A 23,283-nucleotide genomic window follows, 5' to 3' on the forward strand; every position below is an offset into this window, starting at 1 on the left:
CAATGGAGAGACTCCCATTGATTTCAATGGACACTGGATCCAGCCCAAAGTGCTCTCTTTATGATTCCACTTCATGCATCATGAATCCCCTAAGTATGAATTCTATCCCCTCAAGCATGTAAGTGCAGGAGTGACAGCATTCTCTCTTTCCTAGAAAAGCAGAAAGATGGGTTTGGGAATAGGGTTGAAGTTTGAGCTCCTGAGTCATAGCCCAACCCTCAATATTTATTTTTGTCTCACACGCAGTTCCTTATAAGTGTCTTCAGGTGAAGGAAGATTAAGGTCATACTTTCTACTTGACTCACCTTCTGTGGGAGAATGACTAAGGCCAGGGATTTGCTGTGGGATAATCATCTTATAGTCGTAACACCATCTGTCCAGCCTACAAAAGTGTAAACCAAGAAATTGGGTCACTGACTGTCAGTGAGAGCAGCCAAACTGAGAACATACTCATCTTGCTGTATGCAGTGTTGTTGTAGCCGTGTTGGTCCCAGAATATTGCAGAGACAAGGTGGGTGATGTAATATCTTTTATTGGACCAATTTCTGTTAGTGAGAGAGACAAGCTTTCCCATCATGACACACACACACAAATTCTGGAACTGCAACATACTGGGTCCAATTTCTGAAGATGAGTCAAACAACCTGCTAGTCATGTTCCTGAGAGCTGATTAGCATTTGTTATAGAAAGACAAAGCAGATGTCCATGAGGGAGTTAAAGCTACTCATGATGGAGGAGAAACATTCAAGACCAAACTTTCAAAAAAGGAAGGAGGAACTAGTTTGTATGCAAAAACTAGATGCACAACATGTATCCATAATTACAAATGCAAAATGGGCTGTTGTGAATGGAAATAGACAATTATGGCCTGCTATACTATCCACTTGCATGTGCAACTGTCGTAAGTAACTGAGTACGCTGAAGGGAACAAATATTTCCTGAGCCCTAGGCTCCCTGAATACAAATATTACCTTTATCTAAATACTAACCATCTTCCCCCTCCCTAGTCATAAGGTGGCTGTCTGCTGTGAGTAAAGGGGCTTCAGTATTCAGCAATGTCAATCCAGCAAATTTTGCTATCCTAACACTCTTGAAAGGGGGACTATCTAAAGGTCGTTAGAAACCAAGGCCCTCAATTAAAATCTAGCGGAGCTTATTTTTGGTTGTACTTTTCTGAGTTAGGCAGGCAGGAGGTTCTCCTCATTTTTGCTTTTTATTCCTCCTCCAAAGGCTCTGGTATTAAACTGACTTCCTGGGTGATATTTGCAGAAGGCCTAATCTGTAAGGTGAAGATCTCCCCCATAATTAATTATCTTCCATTTCCCCCACCACATGCTCCTCATCAATAATCCACAAGTACTGTATAACCCTAACATTTCCCTCCAATTTCATTGTATCCTGTATTCACATGTTCCTCAGTAGATATATTGCAGCAGCTGAATAGGTAACTATGCCTCTTTGATGAGCCTACTGGGAAGTTCTGGTGGTGGTGGTTTGGTTTGTTTATTTATCTTTCCTTGTAGACCTTGCTCATGCAACCTGCCTGTGTAGCAGCAGGAAGAGGAGGCTTCCTTTCATCTTAATAAGAAAGAAATACAATCGCTGTTAAGGAACTGGAAAGGAGTGCTGCTGATTTCTGGTGAGTTTTTTATTGAAAGAGTCATTTCTCTAAGTCCCCGCCAGAAATCATGTATACTGTATAAATGTGAAGGTCAGATTTAAGAGCTTTGGCTTTTCATATGTAGAATGTAACTATTTTCATAATAAACATTAGGTCAGATAAGTGCTGGCCATTTAACCATCTCAATGTCTCAGATGAACCAGTTAGGCTCAACAAAACCCTAAAGTAAAATATATCCCCTAAGAGAAAGTTGGGATATATTCGCACAGAGCAACTATATGCTCTCATTTCCTGACACTTTATGGTCTGGCCTTTATTGCTTAATGTGCCTAACAAGGGTGTGGCTGGGTTCATCTGAGTTTTATAGCTCCCAGAACACAGACCCAGGTGTACATTAATTTGGTAGCTCTAGGGCCTGTTTCAGCAGGGGCACAAATATAAGGCACCAGGGACAGCAGGTGTTCGGCAAAGGGAGTGAAGAGCAGGAGGCAAAGGGATGCCAAGGGCGAATGGTGCTCTAAAGAAGAGGGAGGGAGAGGAGGAAATATCATGAAACTTCAACTGGATTGAGAGAGGGTCTTGCTTTGGTAACATGTTTGCTAAGCTCACATTGCCTTAATATTAAATCACACAGCTGCCCAGATACTGTTCGGATGAGCAAGCCAGAAATGCCAATAAAAAAATTAACTTACACTCCATGTTAGCTTCCTTTACAGAATCTTGTCATTTATTTATTTTTAACACTTTATCTGACACCATTACCTGGAGGAGGTGATCTGAGCTGCTGGCCTGTGGCACAGCACAGCCAATGAGGAGACAGATCAGGATATGGAGCATAGCAGAATAAACTGGGGACACTGGTTAGAGGGAAGTGGAGTTTGGCTGTCTGACCCGCTCAACAGTGGGGTGGTGTGTCTGTCCATCCTATGGCATGACTGTGTACGGATCAGGAAGAACCAATCTCTTCCTAGAGGAAAGAAGAAATGTATGTGATTCCGCACTTACTGTCTGTCCCAGCTTCTCAGCCACTCTCTGGCTACTTTATGCTAGTATATATAGATTGGGTTTTGTCACCCTCCCACTTGCCCTTTAGTCGTGTGATTGCTCTTTTTGTGGTTTCATTATTCCCCAGGGGATCTGTAGGTGCCACTGATTGGGCACTACTACACATCTCAGTTTAAGGTTGATGGTGTGGGTAGAGCGGAAGGAAACTATGGCGGAGAGAACCCACGGTGTCCTATTCTTCTTGATTCCATTCCCACCTAACCTTTGCTGCCCTGATTAACCAGCAGCTCCTCCTCCTCTCTGATCACATTTCCTGCTGTTGACGGTTATTAAGGTGGTTTTATACTCCTGCTCTGATATCACAATAACATCTAAGCATGGATGGCTTTGACAATAAACTTCTTATATAAAGGACAAGAAACTACCTGGTACTGAAACCTGTAAAGGCTTCCTGGGTAACCTTTGCTGGAATCCCCCTTAAGGTGTTTCTATTACAGTTTTTGCTTCTGAATGTTAGCTAGATTCAAAACACTAATTAAAAGACTGAATGCAATAGTAAATCTGTGCACACAGAAAACTTGTCTCTCATTAACCCCTACCAGAGCACAGGCCATAGTCAGTTCAGGCATCCCCCTACTGGTTTTTGTGTTCATCACAACTATAGTTAAACTCAAACCTTTTCAAAGGGAATATCTGTGAAAGAGGAGCAGGAATGGGTGAGAGAGGGAGTTAGTTCAGACCCCGTTGCACCTGCAGCTGATATAGACATCCTGGAATTAATTCATTTTATACCTGTGCACTGTTCAATCTGAAAGAAAAAAACAATCACTGAATTGGAAAACTGAGATTTTTAGAAACATTTAAACCTGTCAAATAAAATTCCGATCCAGCCACGTTTTATGCATGTCCTTAACTTTTGCATAAGTGGGTAGTCCCAGTGAAGTCAATAGGCTATTCATATGCATACAGTTAAGCACTCATAATTGATTTAGAAAATCTTGGCCTTTCTGTTTAGACTCTTAAGCCAGTGCTACTCAAAGTGGTGGTCCGTGGATCGGTGCCAGTCCGCGAGCCACCGGCTGCCAGTCGGTGCACACATTGGGGGAAAAAAAATTGCCGGTCCCCCACATCAGATAGCTTGAGAAGCTGTCTTAAGCCATTCCCTTGACTACTGTTGCAGATCCCTGTCTGAATAAGTCAGTGACTCTCGGGGCATGGCTACACCGGCAGATGTAGAGCGCTGGGAATTAAACCAGCCTTCGGAGACCACTGCAGGGAAAATGCTGCTGTGTGTTTACACTGTCAGCTGCAAGCGCACTGGCGCGGCCACATTGGCAGCTCTTTCAATGCCACAAAGAGCAGTGCATTGTGGTAGCTATCCCGGTGTGCAAGTGGCTGCAACGTGCTTTTCAAATGGGTGGGGTGGAGTGTGTTGTGTATACGTGGGGGAAGAGACGGTGGGTTTTTGGGGGGCTGAGAGCATGTCAGCATGCTGTCTTGTAAGTTCAGACAGCAGCAGACCCACCTCACACACACTCACAACAGCAGCGTTCCACACTAATGGTTTGCTTTGTCCCGGGGCAGATAAGCATGCCAGCTGTCAGAAATGGAGCTTTGAAAGGGCATATCTGCATTCCTGTAGCTGATTTCAAAACAATGACCAGAGTGGCCGCTTGACTTCAGGGGATTATGCAACGTTTCCGGAGGCCAATCACAGCGCAGTAACGCAACACCTCGTTCACACTGACGCCCGGGCGTTTCAGCCGGGGCACAGTAAGTCTTATGCTTCTCATGGAGGTGGATTACTAGGAGCGCTCCAGCTGCAGAGTCCAGGCGCTCTACGTGCCTTGCCAGTGTTGACGCATCGGGAGTTAGGGCTCCCGGGGCTGCTTTAATGCGCTCTTGCAAGTGTAGCCAAGCCCTCAATCATTTGGTTTTTTAGCCTTCACCATGGAAATGCTGCCAAGTTGTAAAGTCAGTATCACTATAAGATCTCATAGGAGATGAAAATGTGCAGGCAGAAGCCTGTGTTAATAATACAAATATCTCTGTTAATTAAGAAAAGTAGTAAGAGAAAGGAAGAGACCATTCAAAAGCCCATAAATGGGATGAAGTTTACTGCAACAGTATCTGGGTGAATTTTTTAATGTACTAACTTTTTTTAATGGTTAACTTTCTATTGCTCCAGAGGACACTAACTATGGATTTAGAATGGCTGTAATGGAGTATATTATTGATCTCATCATCTTATTGTTAAACATAGCAAAGTTAAGCAAGTCAGCACTCAACCCGGGTTTAACTGTGCCTCTGATAAAGTTGTACTGACCCTTCATATTCCAATAGTAAACATCTTTAGCTAAGTGAATGGAAGACAGAAACCAATAAGCAGAATGACAGCCTCACCTGAAAGCCTCACCAGCAAAAGCACATATGTATGTGCTTAACTTTGAAGCATGTAGCCCCATTGACCCATTTTTGAAATCAATTCTCTTTGACTTCTGTGAAGGCGGAGTCTGGCCAATGCTGAGCGTTTTTTAAAATCCTGCCTTGAATCTGGAAAAAGGAGGTCAACTGGATTGTTGTGACTATAACCTGATACTCTCTCTTTGGACTTAGTCCACCCTACCTCACAGAACTGTTGTCTCACTGCTCCTTTCCCCAATCTGCTTACCGTGACAAAAAGAATTTCAAGAGCGGTGGCTTGATCCCAGTTTTTAAGTACCCACATGGGGAACAAAAACTGGATAATGAGCTCTTCAGTCTAGCAGACAAAGGTGTAACAAGAGCTAGAAGCTGAAGCTAGACAAATTCAGAGTAGAAATACGGCATGCACATAGTCATGGTCATTAACCATTACCGAACCATTTACCAAGGGTTGTGGTGGATTCGCCATCGCTGGTCATTTTTAAATCAAGACTGGATGCTTTTCTAAAAGAGATGCAGTAGTTCAAATAGGAATTAATTCAGGGACGTTCTATGGTTTGTGTTGGACAGGAGATCAGACTAGATGATCACAATGGTCCCTTCTGGCCTTATAAACTATTAAACTATCCCCAGCCTTCTCTCTATCCCTTCATTTTAGCACTGTTGATGCAAGAACTTTCTTCTGTGCAGCTCCTGTTCTCTGGAACAGCCATCCTGTATTTCACAGCCTCATTGTCTCTGCATCTATTTTCAGATCCCATTTGACCCTTTGCCTATACCTTTACTATTTGTCTCCCTGTACTATGTATAATTTAATTTAACTTTATAATTTTATTTGATTTTGCGAAACATTTTGGGATGCAGTTTGTAGGAAAGATATGACACAAAATAATGTCATCTTGTATTAGTTATCCTCAACCATTATCTTTGTGCAAGGGATCTTTTCAATTCCAGGGCAGAAATACCTTTACTGATATGTGAGTTACAGTATTAATAATTAATCTGCAGTGTTGATACACTGTAGTGTCAGAGTTGCTGTATGGTACTGTGAGTATGTTATTTCTGTCCTTTAAACTGGAATTATGTTTGGACCTGCTGTGTAATTGTCACGTGGTCTGAAACTTGCAGTTACTACAAGGGAAGGGCATTCTTCAATAATCTATGAATACTGTATGTTGACCTGGTTATTGGAATATTTACTGTATGACTATATTGGTTTGCTTTAATAGATGGCTGTTGGAAAAACAAGCAGGAAATGAAATAATGACTTGAGGTAAGATACCTCCAAGCTAAGATTTCAGGGCAGTTAAGAGACAATGCCTGAGCTATTAACTGTGAAGAGCTTACCTTCCAGGCTCCGGCTAAATAACAGAGCTTGTCTGGCTGATGCTGGGAAGCAACACATGAAAAGGACTAGAAACAGTTGAGGACTGTCTCTGTCCAGAGGCTATATAGTTGCTGGGAACTGTTTGGAAGAATAGACCCTGTGGGATCTGGGATAAGATAGGCCTGTCTAGGGCCTCAGGTAAGACACACATGTTTGTAGCCCTTCTGTTGTCTTAAAACCCTTTTCTCTTATGTTATGCTTTGTTCCTACTGTAAAGATTAAACAATACTTTGGTTTAAGAAGGCTGTCTGAGTGCTCAGTATATCGCTAGACTCCTTAAGAGAAGAACCACAAATGCAGAACCTAACTGGATCCGTTGAGTAAGCACAGTCAATACTGAGTGCTATACCCCAGGACCAGATCTAAGAGTGGAAGAATCAAGGCTTCCACCCTGAGAGAGGTGAAGGCATGAGGCCTGATACTTGTGGGGTTGCACCCAGAGAAAGCAGAGAGGGGTCAGATCTGCAGCTAACTCTGTAACCATCACACCAGCTATTCACCACCTAAATCCCACTTAAGATCTGATAAATATCCTTAGGCCTCAAGGGCAGTCCTCCACACATATTTCACCCCATGTCCCTGACCTTGGTGCCCCCCTTTGCAATGCATTACTGACTTAGTTATGTGTGGTGGTGAGGAAAGCGTGTTTATTTTTAACACATTCTCTGACGAGCAAGCAGATTTCCTTTCCAGGAGTGCTGACTCTGAACATCAGTCGTGCAGATGACTGTGTTCTGAGCATGGAGCAACAAAAGTTTGTCCATATAATTGACGTAATATCTCTCATGTTATATGGCTCCTTTCTTTTCTCTTTCATCTTGGTCTAACTGAGTGCAAATAAACAATTTTACTGCCAGGTAGAAATCAAATTTTCTTTCCTGTTCAAAATCTCTTCTCACCAGACTTGGTAATAGCTACACAAGGCAGTTCATAGAATCATAGAATATCAGGGTTGGAAGGGACCTCAGGAGGTCATCTAGTCCAACCCCCTGCTCAAAGCAGGACCAATCCCCAATTTTTGCCCCAGATCCCTAAATGGCCCCCTCAAGGATTGAACTCACAACCCTGGGTTTAGCAGGCCAATGCTCAAACCACTGAGCTATCCCTCCCCCCTCTGTGGGGTGGGAGGAGAGGGACTGTGGATTTTATTTGTTTCTATTGACGGCAGTGCTTAATTTGTAATGAAAGAGGTGCTCAGGATCCAGCAATTTTTTTACATAACTTATACAGCAAGCCGAGCGGTACTGGGGCTATGAACTGCCAAGCTTAGAAGTGCTGGGGCTCAGCCCTGGCAAACCCTGGCACAAATTAAGCACTGACTGACTGTTACCCTAGCTACTCACTGTTAAATAAGGGAGGATATCTGGCATGTCTATTTTATGCTGTATCTGTGCAACGTATACAGGACACATGGTAACCTGGAAAACATATGTTTAAAATCAAATCCACACATTGCAAATTTCTAGCGACCTCCTGTCTTGTGGAAGGACTATTCTAAAACAAAAGGGGGACAGGGAAGGACCTATATGTGGCCCTCCACCAGGCTATAGGCAGCCTTTTCCTCCCAAGCAGGATAGTTGTTGTGTGGGGCACAGTACTCCAGGTCAGCTATGTACTTTCCTTTTTCTTGCAGTTGTGGCAGATGCGTTTGAGGGGTGCTGTTGGAATCCACCTCACTATAAAAAAGCAGGCTCCACAATATTTTTTTCCACTTAATGTCTGCAGTTAGGGGAAGTAGCCACACCCCCTTGTGGCAGCAGCAAAAAAGCACGGCCTCTAGTGGATAAAATGAGATGAATGGGTATCTAGAGTATGTAGAAAGGACTTTCCTATTATCCCATTCACCTCCCTTCCCTTGGTGTGTACGAACCATTCATTGCCATGATACCCTTTTGCAGGGAAGAGGTACGGTTCTCCAGCTGGTGGAATGGGAAAGGGTGTGAGCCAAAGGGGACGCTAGAGATTAGCTTTGCTCTGCCATCGAACATAGAGTCAATGCAATGAGGCTGTAGGGATGTATGCAGAGCCAAAGGGAAGTTTGCACGGTGCTGGAAGGAGATGTGGAGTTTGTTTCTCTGCTTTTCTTCCTTGTTCCCACCAAAGCTGCCAATTTGCCCCTATTCCTCATCCCCTTCCAGCACTGCTGGGACTGTGGGACAGCTGAACAAGGACCAGTCCACTCCTCTTCCCAAGCCAGTCTGAACAGCACTGCTCACTCTTCCTGGGGCCAAAGCAGGGAGCCTGGTCTGTTAAAGAGTCAGCAGAGCTGGGGAGAAACGAAGGGGTTTTTCCCTCTCAGAAAATTTAGAGAAAATAGTTTTGTTTATTTTGCACTGAAAATTTAGGCATTTCTGTTACATATATATTTCTGTTAAATTCAATTCAAAACGGGTACCTCTATGCTTCATGGGAGTGGAGTTCAGGTCTTATGCTCCTATTCTCTTCTATGGGCCAGGGATTTTAGCCAGACTACGTCTCCCATAATGCTCCACTTTCTTGGTGCGAGGAAGGGAGAGTGTCATAATAGTCCCTGGCCATGGTGCATCATGAGAGATGTAGTCTGGCAAGAGAGTCCATCCCATAGAAGAGAATGGAAGCTTAAATCCCCCAAAGTACAATTTCCATGAGATACAGTGGCATCATTTTCAATTGAAATTATCCACAGGCAGTAGATACTTTTCACCAAAATCTTTGTTTAGTTTAAAATCAATTTTTCTGTCAAAAAACAGTTCTGATGGAAAAATTTTGACCAGCCCTAAGAGTCAGGAAGGTTTTGACCTTCGCCTCAAGTCGCGAATTTTCAAAGTACAGCTGCCTTTATTTACAAACTATACACAGTTTATTAGTGAAGAGATGGATCAAAATGCAATATGTTGAGCCAGTAAGAAAATCACAGATGGTCCAAAACTGAGAGTAATTAGGAAATTATTAAAAAGAAAAGCAGTGCCTTCTGCATACTGAGAAGTAGCAACCCCCCACTCTTCAAAACTCACATGTACTGAGGGAAACTGACCCTTTCATTAGTTAAATCCGGAGATGAAGATAATCAACTGTATCCTTCCTGAAGCAGTTTCAGTACATGACAAAAACATGTTTTTTTCTGTTTTGTCTAAAGCAAAAAAGCCAAGAATTTCCAAAGTAACTAACAATTTGGGAGCCTCAGTTTTGGCTGCCCTACTTGAGATGGTTGAGGCCTGAATTTTGGGCTCAGGGTCGTTGGGGTTTTTTTGAAAATCAGGCCCCTTTAAGGTGTCTTAAGTTGGGCACCCAAAAACTGAGGCACCCAAAATCTTTTTAGGGATACAGACTAACACAGCTGCTACTCTGAATCCAAAATCTCTAGTCTGTCAGTCAAGTAACTTTTCTTTTTCTGTCTCTCTGGTGCATCCGGTGGGGCCCCTGGACCATCAAGATACAAAAGGAGCACTTAAAGACAACAAAGTCAATGCGGAGAAACTAAATGAATTCTTTGCTTCAGTCTTCACGGCTGAGGATGTTAGGGAGATTCTCAAACCTGAGCCATCCTTTGTAGGTGACAAAACTGAGGAATTGTCATAGACTGAAGTGTCACTAGAGGAGGTTTTGGAATTAATTGAGAAAATTAACAGTAACAAGTCCCCGGAACCAGATGGCATTCACCCAAGTGTTCTGAAAGAACTCAAATGTGAAATTTTGGAACTATTAAATATGATTTGTAACCTGTCCTCTAAATCAGCTTCTGTACCCAATGACTGGAAGATAGCTAATCTAACACCAATATTTAAAAAGGGCTCTAGAGGTGAGCCCAGCAATTACAGACCGGTAAGTCTAACGTCAGTACCAGGCAAATTAGTTGAAACAATAGTAAAGAAAAAATTGTCAGACACATAGAAGAACATAAATTGTTGGGCAAAAGTCAATATGGTTTCTGTAAAGGGAAATCATGTCTTACTAATCTATTAGAGTTCTTTGAGGGGGTCAACAAACATGTGGACAAGGGGGATCCAGTAGACATAGTGTACTTAGGTTTCCAGAAAGCCTTTGACAAGGTCCCTCATCAAAGGCTCTTATGTAAATTAAGTTGTTATGGGATAAAAGGGAAGATCCTTTCGTGAATTGAGAACTGGTTAAAAGACAGGGAACAAAGGGTAGGAATAAATGGTAAATTTTCAGAATGGAGAGGGGTAACTAGTGGTGTTCCCCAAGGGTAAGTCCTAGGACCAATCCTATTCAACTTATTCATAAATGATCTGGAGAAAGGGGTAAACAGTGAGGTGGCAAAGTTTGCAGATGATACTAAACTGCTCAAGATAATTAAGAGCAAAGCAGACTGTGAAGAACTTCAAAAAGATCTCTCAAAACTAAGTGATTGGGCAACAAAATGGCAAATGAAATTTAAGAACATAAGAAAGGCCATACTGGGTCAGACCAAAGGTCCATCCAGCCCAGTATCCTGTCTACTGACAGTAGCCAATGCCAGGTGCCCCAGAGGGAGTGAACCTAACAGGTAATGATCAAGTGATCTCTCTCCTGCCATCCATCTCCACGCTCTGACTAACAGAGGCTAGGGACACCATTCCTTACCCATCCTGGCTAATAGTCATTAATGGACTTAACCTCCATGAATTTATCTAGTTCTCTTTTAAACCCTGTTATAGTCCTAGCCTTCACAACCTCCTCAGGCAAGGAGTTCCACAGGTTGACAGTGCGCTGTGTGAAGAAGACCTTCCTTTTATTTGTTTTAAACCTGCTGCCCATTGATTTCATTTGGTGGCCCCTAGTTCTTATATTATGGGAACAAGTAAATAACTTTTCCTTATGCACTTTCTCCAAACCACTCATGATTTTATATACCTCTATCATATCCCCCCTTAGTCTCCTCTTTTCCAAGCTGAAAAGTCCTAGTCTCTTTAATCTCTCCTCGTATGGGACGCATTCTAAACCCCTTATCATTTTAGTTGCCCTTCTCTGAGCCTTTTCTAATGCCAGTATATAATGTGGATAAATGTAAAGTAATGCACATTGGAAAAAATAACCCCAACTATACATACAATATGATGGGGGCTAATTTAGCTACAACTAATCAGGAAAGAGATCTTGGAGTCATCGTGGATAGTCCTCTGAAGACATCCACACAGTGTGCAGCGGCAGTCAAAAAAACAAACAGGATGTTAGGAATCCTTTAAAAAGGGATAGAGAATAAGACTGAGAATATTTTATTGCCCTTATATAAATCCATGGTACACCCACATCTTGAATACTACATACAGATGTGGTCTCCTCATCTCAAAAAAGATATACTGGCATTAGAAAAGGTTCAGAGAAGGGCAACTAAAATGCTAGGGCTATAACAGGGTTTAAAAGAGAACTAGATAAATTCATGGAGGTTAAGTCCATTAATGGCTATTGTTAGGGTTCCCTCCCCACTCTGAACTCTAGGGTAAAGATGTGGGGACCCGCATGAAAGACCCCCCTAAACTTATTTCTACCAGCTTAGGTTAAAAACTTCCCCAAGGCACAAATCTCTATTTGTCCTTGAACCAAGGTATGCTGCCACCAAGTGATTTAGACAAAGAATCAGGGAAAGGACCACTTGGAGTTCCTATTCCCACAAAATATCCCCCCAAGCCTACATCCCCTTTCCTGGGGAGGCTTGAAAAATAAACAAGGTGAGCACAAACCAGACCCTTGGGTTTGTAGGACACTAAAAACCCAATCAGATTCTTTAAAAACAGAACTTTATAATAAAGAAAAAAAAGTAAAAGAAGCACCTCTGTAAAATCAGGATGGAAGGTAATTTTACAGGACAATCAGATTCAAAACACAGAGGATTTCCCTCTTGGCAAAACTTAAAAGTTACAAAAAACCCAGGGATAAACCTCCCTCTAGCACAGGGAAAATTCACAAGCTAAAACAAAAGATAAACTAACACATTTCCTTGCTTTACTTACAATTTTTGTAATCTAGATGCTTAGTTCAAGTAGGCCTTTGGGAGATGTATTTTCCCTGTCCCGATTCCTCCCTGACCCAGAGAGAACGCAAAACCCTTCCCCCACAGATTTGAAAGTATCTTCTCCCCTTATTGGTCCTTTTGGTCAGGTGCCAACCAGGTTACCTGAGCTTCTTAACCCTTTACAGGTAAGGAGGGATTTTATGATACCCTTAGCTGTATGTTTATGACAGCTATTAGCCACGATGGATAAGGAATGGTGTCCCTAGCCTCTGTTTGTCAGAGGGTGGAGATGGATGGCAGGAGAGAGGTCACTTGATCATTACCTGTTAGGTTCACTCCCTCTGGGGCACTCGGCATTGGCCACCGTCAGCAGACAGGTTCTAGGCTGGATGGACCTTTGTCTGACCCAGTATGCTCTAATAAATGTGTTAGCCCTGGTCTACACTAGGACTTTAGGTCGAATTTAGCAGCATTAAATCGATGTAAACCTGCACCCGTCCACACGATGAAGCCCTTTATTTCGACTTAAAGGGCTCTTAAAATCGATTTCCTTACTCCACCCCTGACAAGTGGATTAGCGCTTAAATCGGCCTTGCCGGGTCGAATTTGGGGTACTGTGGACAAATTCGACGGTATTGGCCTCCGGGAGCTATCCCAGAGTGCTCCATTTTGACCGCTCTGGACAGCACTCTCAACTCAGATGCACTGGCCAGGTAGACAGGAAAAGAACCGCGAACTTTTGAATCTCATTTCCTGTTTGGCCAGTGTGACAAGCTGCAGGTGACCATGCAGAGCTCATCAGCAGAGGTGACCATGATGGAGTCTCAGAATCGCAAAAGAGCTCCAGCATGGACCGAACGGGAGGTACGGGATCTGATCGCTGTATGGGGAGAGGAATCCGTGCTATCAGAACTCCGTTCCAGTTTTCGAAATGCCAAAACCTTTGTCAAGATCTCCCAGGGCATGAAGGACAGAGGCCATAACAGGGACCCGAAGCAGTGCCGCGTGAAACTGAAGGAGCTGAGGCAAGCCTACCAGAAAACCAGAGAGGCGAACGGCCGCTCCGGGTCAGAGCCCCAAACATGCCGCTTCTATGATGAGCTGCATGCCATTTTAGGGGGTTCAGCCACCACTACCCCAGCCGTGTTGTTTGACTCCTTCAATGGAGATGGAGGCAATACGGAAGCAGGTTTTGGGGACGAAGAAGATGATAGCTCACAGCAAGCAAGCGGAGAAACCAGTTTTCCCGACAGCCAGGAACTGTTTCTCACCCTGGACCTGGAGCCAGTACCCCCTGAACCCACCCAAGGCTGCCTCCTGGACCCAGCAGGCGGAGAAGGGACCTCCGGTGAGTGTATCTTTTAAAATACTATACATGGTTTAAAAGCAAGCATGTGAAAGGATTACTTTGCCCTGGCATTCGCGACTCTCCTGGATATACTCCCAAAGCCTTTGCAAAAGGTTTCTGGGGAGGGCAGACTTATTGCGTCCTTCATGGTAGGACACTTTACCACTCCAGGCCAGTAACACGTACTCAGGAATCATTGTACAACAAAGCATTGCAGTGTATGTTTGCTGGCGTTCAAGCAACATCCGTTCGTGTGTTATCCTCAGGAGAGTGAGATATAATCCATGGTCACCTGGTTGAAATAGGGTGCTTTTCTTCAGGGGACACTCAGAGGAGCCCATTCCTGCTGGGCTGTTTGCCTGCGGCTGAACAGAAATGTTCCCCGCTGTTAGCCACAGGGAGGGGGGAGGGTTGAGGGGGTAGCCACGCGGTGGGGGGAGACAAAATGCGACCTTGTAACGAAAGCACATGTGCTATGTATGTAATGTTAACAGCAAGGTTTACCCTGAAAGAGTGTAGCCAGTGTTTTATAAAATGTGTCTTTTTAAATACCGCTGTCCCTTTTCTTTTCTCCACCAGCTGCCTGTGTTTCAATGATCACAGGATCTTCTCCTTCCCAGAGGCTAGTGAAGATTAGAAAGAAAAAAAACGCACTCGAGATGAAATGTTCTCCGAGCTCATGCTGTCCTCCCACACTGACAGAGCACAGACGAATGCGTGGAGGCAAATAATGTCAGACTGCAGGAAAGCACAAAATGACCAGGAGGAGAGGTGGCGGGCTGAAGAGAGTAAGTGGCGGGCTGAAGAGAGGGCTGAAGCTCGAATGTGGCGGCAGCGTGATGAGAGGAGGCAGGATTCAATGCTGAGGCTGCTGGAGGACCAAACCAGTATGCTCCAGTGTATGGTTGAGCTGCAGCAAAGGCAGCTGGAGCACAGACTGCCACTACAGCCCCTGTGTAACCAACTGCCCTCCTCCCCAAGTTCCATAGCCTCCACACCCAGACGCCCAAGAACGCGGTGGGGGGGCCACCGGCCAACCAGCCACTCCACCACAGAGGATTGCCCAAAAAAAAGAAGGCTGTCATTCAATAAATTTTAAAGTTGTAAACTTTTAAAGTGCTGTGTGGCATTTTCCTTCCCTCCTCCACCACCCCTCCTGGGCTACCTTGGTAGTCATCCCCCTATTTGTGTGATGAATGAATAAAGAATGCATGAATGTGAAGCAACAATGACTTTATTGCCTCTGCAAGCGGTGATCAAAGGGAGGAGGGGAGGGTGGTTAGCTTACAAGGAAGTAGAGTGAACCAAGGGGCGGGGGGTTTCATCAAGGAGAAACAAACAGAACTTTCACACCGTAGCCTGGCCAGTCATGAAACTGGTTTTCAAAGCCTCTCTGATGCGTACCGCACCCTCCTGTGCTCTTCTAACCGCCCTGGTGTCTGGCTGCGCGTAACCAGCAGCCAGGCGATTTGCCTCAACCTCCCACCCCGCCATAAACGTCTCCCCCTTACTCTCACAGATATTGTGGAGCTCACAGCAAGCAGTAATAACAGTGGGAATATTGGTTTCGCTGAGGTCTAAGCGAGTCAGTAAACTGCGCCAGCGCGCCTTTAAACGTCCAAATGCACATTCTACCACCATTCTGCACTTGCTCAGCCTGTAGTTGAACAGCTCCTGACTGCTGTCCAGGCTGCCTGTGTACGGCTTCATGAGCCATGGCATTAAGGGGTAGGCTGGATCCCCAAGGATACATATAGGCATTTCAACATCACCAACAGTTATTTTCTGGTCTGGGAATAAAGTCCCTTCTTGAAGCTTTTGAAACAGACCAGAGTTCCTGAAGATGCGAGCGTCATGTACCTTTCCCGGCCATCCCACGTTGATGTTGGTGAAACGTCCCTTGTGATCCACCAGAGCTTGCAGCACTATTGAAAAGTACCCCTTGCGGTTTATGTACTCGCCGGCTTGGTGCTCCGGTGCCAAGATAGGGATATGGGTTCCGTCTATGGCCCCACCACAGTTAGGGAATCCCATTGCAGCAAAGCCATCCACTATGACCTGCACATTTCCCAGGGTCACTACCCTTGATATCAGCAGATCTTTGATTGCGTGGGCTACTTGCATCACAGCAGCCCCCACAGTAGATTTGCCCACTCCAAATTGATTCCCAACTGACCGGTAGCTGTCTGGCGTTGCAAGCTTCCACAGGGCTATCGCCACTCGCTTCTCAACTGTGAGGGCTGCTCTCATCTTGGTATTCATGCACTTCAGGGCAGGGGAAAGCAAGTCACAAAGTTCCATGAAAGTGCCCTTATGCATGCGAAAGTTTCGCAGCCACTGGGAATCGTCCCAGACCTGCAACACTATGCGGTCCCACCAGTCTGTACTTGTTTCCCGAGCCCAGAATCGGCGTTCCACAGCATGAACCTGCCCCATTAGCACCATGATGCATGCATTGGCAGGGCCCATGCTTTCAGAGAAATCTGTGTCCATGTCCTGATCACTCACGTGACCGCGCTGACGTCGCCTCCTCGCCCGGTAGCGCTTTGCCAGGTTCTGGTGCTGCATATACTGCTGGATAATGCGTGTGGTGTTTAATGTGCTCCTAATTGCCAAAGTGAGCTGAGCGGACTCCATGTTTGCCTTGGTATGGCGTCCGCACAGAAAAAAGGCGCGGAATGATTGTCTGCCGTTGCTCTGACGGAGGGAGGGGCGACTGACGACACGGCTTACAGGGTTGGCTTCAGGGGGCTAAAACCCACAAAGGGGGTGGCTTTACATCAAGGAGTAGTTCAGGCAGGACTTCACGGAGGGTTCCAATAAGAAATGGTGCACCTAAGTTATTGTTCTTATTGGAACAAGGAGGTTAGCCTGGCCTCTGATTGATACATGGCTAGATCTACCTCGCTGCACCTTCTCTGTGCGTGACTGCAGTGTGACCTAGAGGAATGAGTCCCCTAGACAGGGGAGAAGGCAAATGAGTACAAAACAAATCTGGTCTATTTCTTGTTTTGATCCACTCCATCTATCTTTTACATCTTTGGCTGGCAGCAGACGGTGCAGAATGACTGCATGCCATCCACATCTCATGGCTGCTCGGCAGAAGATGGTGCAATAGGACTGCTAGCAATCCATATTGCCTGCCTGCTCACCATAAGACGGTTCAATAGGACTGACTGCCGGACTAAAAAAAATGACCTGGTCAAGTCACTAAAAATTTAGTCCCTGCGCCCATGTCTGCCCAGGCGCTCCTGATCGACCTCACACAGGCGACCAGGAACACCTCGGACATGACGAGGACGGCTACCAGTCGTACTGTACCGTCTGCTGCCAGAAGGCAATGGGTTGCTGCTACTGTGTAGCAATGCCGTACCGCTTCTGCCAGCACCCAGGAGACATACGGTGACGGTTACCTGAGCGGGCTCCATGCTTGCGGTGGTATGGCGTCCACACAGGTAACTCAGGAAAAAAGGCGCGAAACAATTGTCTGCCCTTGCTTTCACGGAGGGAGGGAGGGAAGGGGGGACTGACGATATGTACCCAGAACCACCCGCGACAATGTTTCAGCCCCATCAGGCATTGGGATCTCAACCCAGAATTCCAATGGGCAGCGGAGACTGCGGGAACTGTGGGATAGCTACCCACAGTGCAACGCTCCAGAAGTCGACTCTAGCCTCGGTACTGTGGAAGCACTCCGCCGAGTTAATGCACTTAATGCACTTCTGTGGGGACACACACACTCGAATATATAAAACCGATTTCTAAAAAACCGACTTCTATAAATTCGACCTTATTCCGTAGTGTAGACATACCCTTAGTCTCTAAAGTGCCACAAGTACTCCTGTTCTTTTTGCGGATACAGACAAACATGGCTGCTACTCTGAAACCTGACCCAGTATAGCCATTCTTATGTTCTTATCCAAGAGCCCTAAGGGAAAGACAGTGTGTGGCTGGGGATTTCTGTGTCTCAGCAGCGGCATGACTTAATGCATCCCTTCTAGCTTCTCTATCCTGTGTCTGCAGCCATACTCACCCCCAAAGCTTCTGAATAGGGAAGGCACAAACTGCTTCCGCTCAAGCAGCAGCACAGGGGTCAATTGGCCCCTCTATGTTTATCTTAGGGCTGAGTGAAAATAATCAGATTGTAAAATCTTTAACTCTAAAGGGTTTCTGTTTTCTTGTGATGTTGCAAAAATGTAAGTTTTTGTGAAAAACATGCAAGTTTTGGACTGAATTTTTGCCTCGCAAACAGGATTTTTTAAAAAGTTCACCTAAAAATGGTCCTATTTTAGAGCAAAAACCTCAACATTTGGAAATTCCTTTTGGTCCAAAAATCAATTTTTGCATGTTTCAAGAGAGGAAGGAGATTTTGCAAAATGTTGCAGAAATGCAAAACTTAGCAGATGCAAAATCACCCACAGTTAAATTATAAGAATGTTCACCCAAAACATTCTTGAAAATTGCTCCTAGTTTTGCACCACCCTCGTTTTACTCCCTAGCCTTGAATCTTGGGACAGAGTGACATTGCTCTATCTCAGATATCAAACTCTCTATTAGAAAAGGAGTACTTGTGGCACCTTAGAGACTAACAAATTTATTTGAGCATAAGCTTTCGTGAGCTACAGCTCACTTCATCGGATGCGTGCACGAAAGCTTATGCTCAAATAAATTTGTTAGTCTCTAAGGTTTCAGAGTAGCAGCCGTGTTAGTCTGTATTCGCAAAAAGAAAAGGAGTACTAGTGGCACCTTAGAGAATGCATCGGATGAAGTGAGCTGTAGCTCACGAAAGCTTATGCTCAAATAAATTGGTTAGTCTCTAAGGTGCCACTAGTACTTCTTAGTCTCTAAGGTGGCACAAGTCCTCCTTTTCTTTTTGCGGATACAGACTAACACGGCTGCTACTCTGAAAACTCTCTATTGATACACTGGGTGCTGGTTGTTTTTTGGGACCAGTACTTTTTATGCTGTTTTTGTGGATTGTGCCTTTACTACATATCAACCCTGGGTATGCTAAATCGGTTCAACTGAGATCAAAAGCAATATTGTCTAGCCAAGTAGTGAGATGGGAGCTTGCATGCAAGCACTGAAGTGAAATTTGTCACACTTACTGTACCTTAGCACTTCCTGCTGCAGATGTGACATGTGGAGAACAGCTTGAACAATTCACACTCAGGCAGTTCTGTGAGAGTTGCTAGTGAGATGCAATACACGATTCCTCTGAAAACAAAGAACCATTTGATATACATTTGCAGCTACACCAAGCTGAGCCATATAGGGCATAATTCTGCCTTGTCCTGCATGGATGTGAGAGGTACATCTCCTCCCCCTCCCCGTTCTCCCCTCACTTCTCCCCCCCTTGGAACTCCCAAATGGGTATCCTCTCATTCTCTAGGAAGGGGCATGCCTGATAAACCTGGTGGCTTCACAAGGAAAAGGTCAGGTTCCATCCCCCTCCCTCCCAGCTACTGGCATGCAGCACTGCTGATTGTGCTCCTCTGTGCCATTCTGCCTCACACAGGCAGAATGGCTCCAGGAACCTCTGCTTGGCCATTACAGCTTCTTCTCCCCTTCACATGGCCCAGACAGGAAATGCAGGGTGGAGCCTCAACTCATTCTTGAGATTTTTAAATACAACGCAGAGCACACTTACCTGCTGATTTAACTTTAACACACACACACAGAGTGAAGAAAAGGTGCAGTTTTTCCTCTAGATGTTTTCACTAGGAGATGATCTGTCATGTTTATCCAGTGCAGAAAGAGAAGGTTTATGTAGAAGGTGGTGTTTCAAGCTATTTATTTTGAATGATTTAATATGAATATACAACTTTTCACTCATAAAAAGGCACAGAGGTTAGAGCAGGTGTACGTCTAAACCTTCTCCAAGTGAAGGCTACATTAATAACTTGCAGAAGACTGAAGGCCACACCTAGTTTACGTGAAGCAGAGCAGAAAGCCTATACCCTCTATTCTCTTTTATTGTTTGTCTCTCTCTTTTAAATGTATATGTTAATTTAATGCACGTGAAAGGGACCAGATTGCCAACCCAGGAAAGCAAAATCCTGTATTTACTCACTGAACAGGTACAGCATGGGCAGACTTCTCCATAACATCTGGCTAATGTGATGTGCTATGACATGAAGTGACCACCCATAATATGATGCTGAAAATATACTTTATCTCCATACCCATTCAGCCCTTGGCTTCTGTGCTGAGACTGCCAATGCAGGTGGCAATTAGTGCCTGTTGTGGTGATGGTGACTAATCTGGGCACTTGTTCATTGCCCGCTGAACTCTAGTACATCTCCCTTCTGGGAACAGACCACTGTCCGAAAGAGTCTCCCTATACCCCATTATGGGAACTGCTGTTGCAGAGATACTCTTCGGAGTAATATTGTGCCTCTCCTGATAAGAAGAGTTTTCAGTTATGTTTACTATGCTCAGATGGGCTGGGGCTTTGTGGAGGTTTTCATTCAACTGCAGGAGTGTTGACTGCAGCTGTTACTGATGTTACATCCTGTTTCCTCTGTTTTATTCATTTGTCTTCCAGGGCACTAGCCATGACCGTGTTCACAGAGGTCCTGGAATGGGTCGTGCTCACACAGCAATGTTAGCTGAATACAGTAGGTATTAGAAATGGTTGGATAATTGGTGGGAGAGGAGAAAGTTTGCAAAAATATTTGACTTTTTTTCTGGTTTTTCATCAAAATTTCAAAACGTTCCACATTTTCCAACCAGTTCTGGCAGGTGTAAGTACGTAGGTGTACACACAAAAAGGGTATTGGCTAGGGTTTCCAAATGAGTCTAGGAGAGTTAGGGGCACAAATCTATTGAAATTGAATGGGAGTTTGGTGCCATGTGCTTTGAAAATCCCAGCCCTAGAGACTAAGGGCTTGATCCTGTTCCCTTGAAATCAATGGTCATGCGCCCACTGATATCAGTGGGGCAAAATCAGGCACTAGCAGCAGGGAAAACCTCCTGCCACTCTTGCTATTAATGCACCCTGTAGAAAGAACTCACTGCATGTTTTCCTTTCTGCTGCCATTGTGTCCTTCCCTTGTCTCACATTTTAAAGGCCTGAAGACCACATTTGGGCCTATGTGGATGAAGAGCTTAGAACATGACCTGTTAGGAGAGAGAAGAGGGTCAGTTAAGGGACAGACAGTGGTGAGAGCCATCTGTCCTCAAGGGTATTGCTAAAAAGCAAGACAACTGAAGGGAACAAATCAAGACCCTGACTCTACAAACACTTATGCACGTGTGTAGCTCTACACACACAAGCAGTCCCATTGCTCTGTTGAGGACTATGTTCTCACTTTGTGTTCTGGTGCTAGCTACATATGCCTCAATTTTCTCAGCCAACCAACACTGCGACCGGCAGGCTGGCTTTCTTCTCCTCTCTTGGGAGTCACAAGGTGCCGCTCGTAGGCCATTTTGTATATGTTGCTATACTACCACTGTTGGTTTAGTATAGTAATTGTTAATAAGATAATTACTATCAGTGATACAAGTTAACAGCATCCTAGATTTACACAGAGCCTTTGCTAATAATACTCCACTAATTTTAATGTACTTTTTACCATGCTGAGGCCTTGCAGTTCACTTGTCCTGCAGGAAGAGTGTCCGTACAGGAACACAATGTGTTCCAATGGGATTCTCCCTGCAGGCCAGGAAACCTGTGTTGGGGTTTAATGCTCGAGGACAGTGTGTATCTTGTTCAAAGATGTCTCTATTCTGGGTTCTCTGTTTTTGCTCTGGCTTCTGTTTCCCTGGCTGATGAACTGCATGTGGCTATCTGTATAGATAACAGTATCTAATTAGTGGTGCCCTTTGTATGGTGGAAAATGAATAAAATAAAGTATATTGGGCTAGATTGTCCCCTCCACATGTGTGGTCAGAGAGGATGAAAACCTGGTGGATTCAAGCAGGAAGAGGGGCAGGCTGCCTCTTCAGCACCATCCTTCCCTTCTTTCCACCCTGCAGAATACCCCAGTGGCTGCTTTGCAGTGACCAGGTTCCATGAGCAGAGAGAGAGCTGTTTTGTCCATGGAATTGTCCCCGTGGAAAATCCGAGAATAAGGTCTTGCTGACTCTCTCAGCATTCATTTCCTCACTGTTCCCCTCTGCACTCTGAAACTCCCCCTGAGGGTGGTATCAGGGGCAGCAGCTGCCAGCTGGATCCATGCTCCCAGGTGTCTAGAGGCTTAAGGGAGAGGGTCAGGAGGATGTGAAGCAGCTCAGGCCACTGGAGAGGTGACCATAACTTCTGACTGGTCCCCCAGAATCTGTGTGTTTGTGGACCAAATCCCTTGCTATTTCCTTGAGTGGGATGGGGAACACTTACTACCCTCTATCCACAGAACAATATGGAAGGAACTCTCAGTCTGATCCTATAGGAGTCTTTCCAGTGACTTCAGTGGGCTTTGGATCAGGCCCTGTGAGTAGCAACTTGCAGATTTTCCTGTTTGTTCTGCAAAAAAAAAAAAAAAAAAAAAAAAACCCACACATGGGGGTGGGGGGGGGGCAATTTAACTCTTTGTTCATTAAACCAAGCCTGGAAGTTCCAGGCGATAAGCTGAGCCAAGCCCATGGCTCTCATATGTTTCAGAAATAATGCATGTGCTTTTCACCCACTCATGGGACCACATCCTGCACTCCTTACTCAGGCAAAGGTCCCACTGAAGCCAATAGGAGTCTTGCTGAGTAAGGATTCGAGGTTTGGCCTGTCTAAGGCAGTTGGACAGAACAGAAAGCTTGTTCCAAATTCTTAGTTAATCATAATAAAATGAATGGAATGATCATGAAAGTGCTGACAAATGAAGTACATCCACTGGAATCCCGTCTGCAGCTGCTGCATGGTTGGGCCCTCTAGGACATGGACAGCACAGGGCAAATTATTCCCACCAAGGATCAGTCCTACTCCCATCGACAATGGCTTCAATCCAGCAAAGCATGGAAGAGTGTGAGTAATCCTAGTGAAGGTAAGCACGTGCATACGTGCTGTGCTTTGGATCCAGAAAACGAGGCATGCTTTAGAGGGAACCACCTTTAGGAAGAGAGAGATTATTTCATTCTCCAGGATCAGTTGGTATTCTCTGCCTTTATTGACAGCTGCTAGCAAGAGTGCCTAGCTAGTGCAGTTGTGATAACGGGCATGGTGACTTGGCTACCTGTCCCCTGGAAATGGGACTGATCTCACCAACGCTTCCAATTCACATTCAGTCCCAATGTACATAGTTCATGTCTGCCAGAAGAAAAAGTAACTTTGATCACACCTGAGTGGCAACATGGTTTATTTAAAAAAAAATCTTGGACAAAAATAAAAAGCACTTGTGTTAATTTATTACTAACTTCTGAGGGGGTTGTTTTGTGTGTGTGTGTGTGTGTGTGTGTGTGTGTGTGTTCTGTAAATTCAAAAACATCATTAAAGTACATTAGAGCATTCTTAAAGGGAAAGAATTCTGCATCAAGCTGACAGCTAGAACACTGAAACATCTCCATTTGGGAACTATTACCATTTGCCAAGTTTCTCTTATGTTTTGTTTATATGCACTTTCCAGTGTGGGTTT

General features: G+C 44.8%; 1 long non-coding RNA gene across 2 annotated transcripts; it reads right to left on the reverse strand.

Annotated features, from left to right (window-relative positions):
- Nucleotides 1–310: 310 nt before the first annotated feature.
- LOC141991613 (uncharacterized) lies at nucleotides 311–20,842 on the reverse strand. Of its 2 annotated transcripts, XR_012640405.1 has the most exons (5): nucleotides 19,368–19,831; nucleotides 18,831–18,934; nucleotides 3,303–3,434; nucleotides 2,384–2,588; nucleotides 311–382 (listed from the first exon to the last, which is right to left on the reverse strand). It is a non-coding gene; the product is annotated as an uncharacterized LOC141991613 (long non-coding RNA). The 2 variants fall into 2 exon arrangements; XR_012640406.1 differs by lacking the exons at nucleotides 311–382; nucleotides 2,384–2,588; nucleotides 3,303–3,434; nucleotides 19,368–19,831 and adding exons at nucleotides 15,895–16,674; nucleotides 20,735–20,842.
- Between the last annotated feature and the right edge of the window lie 2,441 nt (nucleotides 20,843–23,283).

The sequence above is a fragment of the Natator depressus genome, chromosome 7, assembly GCF_965152275.1.
Source record: "Natator depressus isolate rNatDep1 chromosome 7, rNatDep2.hap1, whole genome shotgun sequence".
Classification (NCBI taxonomy): domain Eukaryota; kingdom Metazoa; phylum Chordata; order Testudines; family Cheloniidae; genus Natator; species Natator depressus.